At 42.2% G+C, this 6,000-nt stretch overlaps 1 protein-coding gene across 2 annotated transcripts in view; it reads right to left on the minus strand.

The window, feature by feature from the left end:
* LOC133371560 (coiled-coil domain-containing protein 178-like) overlaps positions 1–1,211 on the minus strand; it is a 122,395-nt gene extending 121,184 nt beyond the window's left edge. For both annotated transcript variants that reach the window (XM_061599217.1, XM_061599125.1), the window contains exon 1: positions 977–1,211. The gene's annotated coding sequence lies outside the window, so the exon portion shown is untranslated. The remainder of the gene's footprint in view (positions 1–976) is intronic.
* Between the last annotated feature and the right edge of the window lie 4,789 nt (positions 1,212–6,000).

Consider the following 6,000-nt stretch of genomic DNA (forward strand, 5'->3'; position numbering starts at 1 on the left):
TCATGTCCACCTTTCCTTAAGTGGAGTGTTTTAAGCATAGCAGGCTGAAAACATGCATCTTGGCAGGCCAAGTTTGTTTTTTCCAACAGCTAGAGTTATTGCTTAAGTAGCAACATATTGCAATCAGTCTGATTTTACATTAAACTGCAGTTTCAGATTCAACTGTTAATGCACCCAAAATAGACATAGAACATAAACTCCAGTTTGAAACACAAAAGGCTGTCTTCGCTATCATATAACATTGCCCAATAAAAAGGCTTTGAAGTTAATAAAAATAAATCTGACACTGATTTCTAGGATGAATAATGAGAGAAATATAATTTTCTAGGTTAGAGTCTCTGTAGAAACAGTAGTAACATACGAAAGAAGCAGAGTAAAAAAACACCAACAAACATACAAAAATGTTAATTCTCCATCTTTGGAGATGGCAGGTGTTGCCATCACTCACCATATGCTCAGAGGCACATGTTACCAAATTCTTCCAAGCTACACAGCAAGTGGATTGGACAGTGAAAGACCAACACAAATTGTGTTTGCATTTTGACAAATTTGTAGGGCAGTACAATATCTAAGAGAGGTCAGGTCTCCTACTCCCCTGGTGCATTCACTATAGCTGCCCAATTCCCCTGCTTTTTAAAGTTTGATAGAAATATCTGTTGGCTATAGGTAGGTTTTTTGCATATTAATGAATTGTTATTGTTGTGTGGCAAGGATGAGTGCAAGAACAAATTTTACAGTCTTTCAGACTCATCCTTCAACTGGGCAAGAGGAAATCTGCAAAGTTTTTGTCTACCACAAAACACGCTTGGGGAGATGTCCTCCTAGGGAAACCATCTGACAGAACAAATAATGTTTCTTGGTGTTTTGGCCCTTCAGTGATCACAGGGCAGGAGGAGGAGGGGCGGATTGTACGCAGAGCTCTGAAAGCCGTTTTAAATCTTACTGTCATACTCCAAGCGGAGCACACCTTTACTACCTTAAAGGAAACTTTTAGCCGATGCGCAGCATACTGTGCGCGACCATAAGGCGCGGGGCGGAGCTTTATCCTCGCGGCGAACTCCCGCGCCTCCTTTTAGCCTATATATGAATTCGCGCGTAATTCGCGCGCTGCATTCCCGCCACAGCAACTGAGTGCCTAATCAGGCGGCGTTGAATCAGCAATAGTAATACTGCCACTTTCGAGGCCGCGGAATGCCTAGCTCTCCTCCTCCCTTCCCTTCCTCGCAGTGGGCGGGGTGCGAGATGCGCCGCCACTCCTCTCCATAGGAAGCGCGTGGAAACTCACCGGCCCCAATCCTGCTTCACGCTCGACTCGGCCTTTCCCTCCCCCAGCAGCGACGACCGTCGTGTTTTTTCTTCTGGAGTTCGTTATTCCCGTCTCCAGGGCAACGGCGGCTGCCTCGCGGAAGCGTCTGCCTCACTGCAACACATACGTACATTAACACATACGTGTTCCCTCTGTAGCCTGAGGGTCTTGCCCCTTGCTCTGCTTGACTATTTTAAAATTCTGCAACCATTTCTCTTTACCGACGAACATATAAACACTAGATTGTTTTGTTTTGATGGAAAGGTTTTAGGTTTTTTTTTTAAAAAAAAAACGGTTAACCTCTTCTAGTTGTTTTCCTCCCTTCTCTCTCCCACCCCGACAGAAAGTGTGCGCAGCCTCCTTGCACGCATAAACCACCATGCAGAGTCTCATCCATGAGAGCTGGGGAAAAGATCCTGAGAAAAATAACGGATTATCCTGAATTTTTGCATGACTTCAAATAGACATGCTGTTAAAAGCCGCAAGGAAAAATGTATAGTACGTTAGTAGTAGATAGTGGACAGGTATTTTTATGGGCATGTCGCATTGCTTCCAATTGTAATTTAGAGGCTGCAAGTATTATTCAGCTCTTAGCATGACTTGTTATCTCTGCTCTGTCTGCTATACTCCAGGAAGAAGAAAATCTTGCCTTTTGCTTTGCTGTGTGTTGGAGCGCATGACAGGGCTGCCTACATCTAGACAGAAATACACATTGACAGAAACAGTGCCTTGAAGGTTAAATGGCACAGTGGGTTAGCACATAAGCCTTTTGTGTTTAGAAACCTGTACTACACATTCACAGAGGCTTTTTAAGGTCAAAGGTAACAACCTCTTTAAATATCTATCAAAACTAATACACTGTGCCTATTAAGTGGAAATGTATGGAGATTTTACATAGGGTACCCCCCCAATCAAACTGAAGTCCTGCTATGGTTTGGTGAACTTCACAGCAAAAATCACAGAACTGGTGCTTCCCAGCCCCCCAAAACATGATGCAAAACATGAATCTTCATAATTTTTACACAGGATGACAATAAAACTACCAACTAATCACAGAACACATATGTGGATGCAGTTGTGACCTATGATTTGATGATTTGGAGGAGATCCCTTCCAAGGATCCATGACTCAGATCCATCTTTTTGTACCATGGCAGTACTGAAAAGCACTGCATCCTTATTTTTTTATGGTTCAGTCAATGGCAGTAGTATAGTGGCAAATTCAGAAGTGCAATAAGCATGAAAGAGCAGAGTGTTAGTTACTGAGAAGAGTCTTATCAGTGTTTGGCTCGGCTCCTTTCACTCTGATTGGCTCCAATCTGCAGGAAAGGTTAGGGAAGCATGTTAGAAGATTCTTCTCAGTGGGTAACACACTCCCCTTTCATGCTAATTGGCTTGTAGGATACTGGAGACATAGGGACCCTGCTCCCCAAAAAGTAAAGGGTCTAAGACCCCCTGATACCCTATATGATTACGTCCCTGGTCAATGGAGACAAATATGCTTCATAGTCTGATGTTGAGTGAGGACTTGTGAAAACATTGTTCCATTGCAACAGGATCTAATTTACTGGATTTGACTTTTGAGTGTGTGTGTGTGAGTGTGTGTGAGTGTGTATGGCCTCGCTTGCTCACTCTCCTATGGCTTTCTCTGCTACTCATTCTCACTCTGGCACTCCCAATTTCTGTGACACTCTGCTTTCTCCCCTTTGCCCTCTCCGTTTTCCCTCCCTCAGTCTCCCAGAACACTCCCCTTCTATCCTTCTCCTTAAGTAGTTCTGCTCCAAATGTGTCCATGCCCCCACCCCAATCCCCCTTCCATAACGGAATTAGATGAGACTACTGAGCTCTGGGGTTAGATGTTACCTACCTCTGAATGACTGCTGATTGTAGAAGCTGCTCATCTTGCCCAAACCGGTGTAGTGTAATGCAAGATGGGAACAGTTTAACTTCTCACTCTCCATGCTGTATGGGAGAGTGGGGGCGGGGTGACTGGGTGTGTGTGACTCATCCTTGAGTCTAATTTAAATGCCCCATTCCAGGATATGGTAAGCTGGTAGGGGCTTTCTTCGAATTACAGCTTAAAGAGCCCTTGAGAGGGAAAAATTAATTTGGATCACTGATTTTCCTAATTAATCTTCTCTCCCATGCTTTAGATGTAATAGTCAGAGCCCTTATGAGAGGAGGAATTAGGGTACCACATACATGTGCACTCTCTAATCCGCCTCAGCCTCACAAACTGTTACTAGAGGCTCAAGCAAACCAATTACTTTCCCCACCCTTTCTGTTTCCCCGCTCTCTTTTAAAGAATGATGTTCAACAGCCCTCAGTATTCTAGGCTCTTGGAGGGCACTGAGCATGAGTAGTTGAGCATCCTTGTTGAGCTGTGTTTCCCCTCCCCCTTTATTTTTAATATCACAGACTAATATATTCCTGCATACCTGAGTCCTCCCACCCCAGTATGCAGAATCCACTAGCCTGTCCTGTTTCCCCACTGTACTGATAGGCATGGGAACACCAAGTTCATTATGGACACATTTCAATATAATAACCTAAGCAAGGATTTTAAAGAAAAAAATACCTGAGTGTTTGTTATTTCTATTTTTATCTGCCATCATACTCTATATGTCTTTCATTTTCTAATTTCCATTCCTCATTTCTTGAGCATGTCAACACAGGAAAATGGTCATTGGATATCTGTGACTTTGTATGTAGTTATAAAAAATTACCCGTTCTAGGATGCACACCTTAATGTGGTGAGGGGGTTTGAGAGTGTTGAAGAATGTATGTTGTACACCGCCCAGGGAGCCATTGGCTAAGGGCAGTTTATAAATGCAATTAAATAAATAAATAAGAAGCTGAGAGCAATGTTGTCAGGAGTCTAGACCAAGAGGCTAGACTCCTAGCAGAGGTACACAAGGTAGAATGGTCAAAGCTGAGACACCAGACTAAGATGCATCCAAACTCAGAGGAAGGCAATGGTAAACCACCTCTGAATACCTCTTACCGCGAAAACCCTGTGAACAGAGTTTCCAAAATGCAACATGAGATAGTGCTGGAAGATGAGACCCTCCAGGTCAGAAGGCACTCACCAAGCTACTGGGGAAGAACAAAGGACAAGGACAAGTAGCGCTGTGACTAATGATGCAGCTGGGTCAAAGCTGAAAGGAAGCCCAGAGGCTGATACACACTGATGCGAAAGGAGAGTCCAGAGCTGTATGATGCACACAATAGGAACATGGAATGTGAGAAGCATGAACCAGGAAAAGTTAGAAATTGTCAAGCAAGAAATTGAATGTATCAACATTGCGGTACTTGGTGTGAGTAAAATGGACAGGAATGGGATATTTTCCATCAGACAACTACAAAATATTTTATGCAGGAAATGAGAAAATAAGAAGAAACAGCCAAAATACAATTTAAACAACATCCCAGAAGAATATAAAGATCAAATAAGGAACAGATTTGAGGCTTTAAATTAGTTGACAGAGAACCAGAAGAACTATGGATTAAAGTCAGAGACATTATCAGGGAAGAATGCAGAAAGACAATACTTCTTGTTAAAACGAGATAAAGACCTCATTGGATGACTGTAGAAACCCTTAAAATGGTTAAAGAGAGAAAGAAAGCGAAACCAAAGGAGATAGAAACATGGTCAGAACCCTAAATGCAACAATACAGCGACTAGTACGTAGGGACAAAGAGAACTATTACAATGGCTATTGTATAGAAATAGAAGGGGACAACAAAAAGGATAGAACAAGAGCCCTATTCAAAACGGTAAGAGAAATTAAAGGGAAATTTAAACCAAGGGTAGGGATGTTGAATAATCAACAAGGGACTGACCGAGATGAAATAAAAGGAAGATGGAAGCAATACACTTAAGAACTCTATAAAAGAGATGCAAAGATGACAGATTCATTCATGGAAGAACAGTATGATGAATAACCAGAATTTTTAGAATGTGAGGTGGAAACTGCTCTTAAAGTACTTGGAAGAAACAAATCACCAGGGACTAGGGTTGCCAGATTCATGGCCTGAGACTGATGCTGTATCCTTAGGAGAAGAGAAAGTCAGCCAAGTGCAGGTGTTCTTGCAACACTGTAATGAGAAAAACCACAAGGTGGAATTCTTCCTTCACAACTTTTAAAGATACAGAAGACCTCTTGGAGACCTTGAAGACCTCATTACTGTGTTGCAGGAATACCTGCACTTGGCTGACTTTCTCTTCTAAAGATACAGGACCAGTCTCAGGCCATGAACCTGGCAACCCTACCAGGAACAGATGGCATACCAATAGACTTGCTACAACCTACTGAGACTGAATCTGTCCACATTTTGAGAATGTCAGTAAATATGGAAAACTAAGCAAGGGCCCACAGACTGGAAGCATTCAATATACATCCCAATTCCAAAGAAAGGGGAACCCAGGGAATGCAGTAATTATCGAACTATTGCCTTAATATCCCATGTAAGTAAAGTAATGCTCAAGATTCTACAACAAAGGCTCTTACCATATATGGAATGAGAAATGCCAGACATCCAAGCTGGATTTAGAAATAAAGTTAATTTCCAGGTAAGTGGATATATATATGTTGGATCATGTTCTTATATCTAGTGTTTGGGTGAACAGAGGAGTTTGGTTTCAAAAACTTCTCTTGGCAGTTCTGTGGTATCTTGATAGTCAACTTTTTGTAA

The sequence above is a fragment of the Rhineura floridana genome, chromosome 1, assembly GCF_030035675.1.
Source record: "Rhineura floridana isolate rRhiFlo1 chromosome 1, rRhiFlo1.hap2, whole genome shotgun sequence".
NCBI lineage: Eukaryota > Metazoa > Chordata > Lepidosauria > Squamata > Rhineuridae > Rhineura > Rhineura floridana.